Source organism: Myotis brandtii, unplaced genomic scaffold (assembly GCF_000412655.1).
Source record: "Myotis brandtii unplaced genomic scaffold, ASM41265v1 scaffold426, whole genome shotgun sequence".
NCBI classification, from domain to species: domain Eukaryota; kingdom Metazoa; phylum Chordata; class Mammalia; order Chiroptera; family Vespertilionidae; genus Myotis; species Myotis brandtii.
In genome coordinates this window covers 68,911-69,493 of record NW_005366314.1, presented here as the reverse complement: position 1 = coordinate 69,493, position 583 = coordinate 68,911, and positions in this window count along the sequence as shown.

Below are 583 nucleotides of genomic sequence, written 5' to 3'. Positions count from 1 at the left end.
CCCCCCCCAGGCCCGCTGCCCACCGTCCGAACCAGCTCTCTGGGCTCCTCTGTGGAAAGGGCCTGCGCACCCTCTCGGCCTCCCCTGGGAGCCTTCGTCTTCCCGGCGTCTCATTTCTCTCCCAACTTTGCCTCTACATCCGCCTGCTCAACACTATAGTGAACGTGAGTCCGTGTTCAAAAATAAACGGAGGAAGATTTAAAATGTTGAGGTGGTTTGAGCAAATATTGGGTCCAGTTGGACAAGACCACCCGGCAGTGGTGGGAGCCAGGCGGCCGGAGCTGGGCGGCCGGGAGCAGGGAGACGGGAGCGGGGACACGGGAGCGGGGAGACGGGAGCAGGGAGACCCGCACGGAAAGGCGGGGGCCGGGAAAGGACAGGCGTGGCCGGCTGAAGCGCACAGCGGGAGGCGGTCTGTGCCTGGCTGTCATGGTGTCTGATTTCATAACCTTGAGGCGCGAACAGGCTGGGGCCGTGGTCTGTGACCTAGTCCACGGCAGGAGCCGCCTCAGGCCAGCTCTCTGTAAAAAACCAATAAAATATATTAAAAAAGAATTACTTCCTTGAGTTTCATCACTTTCAG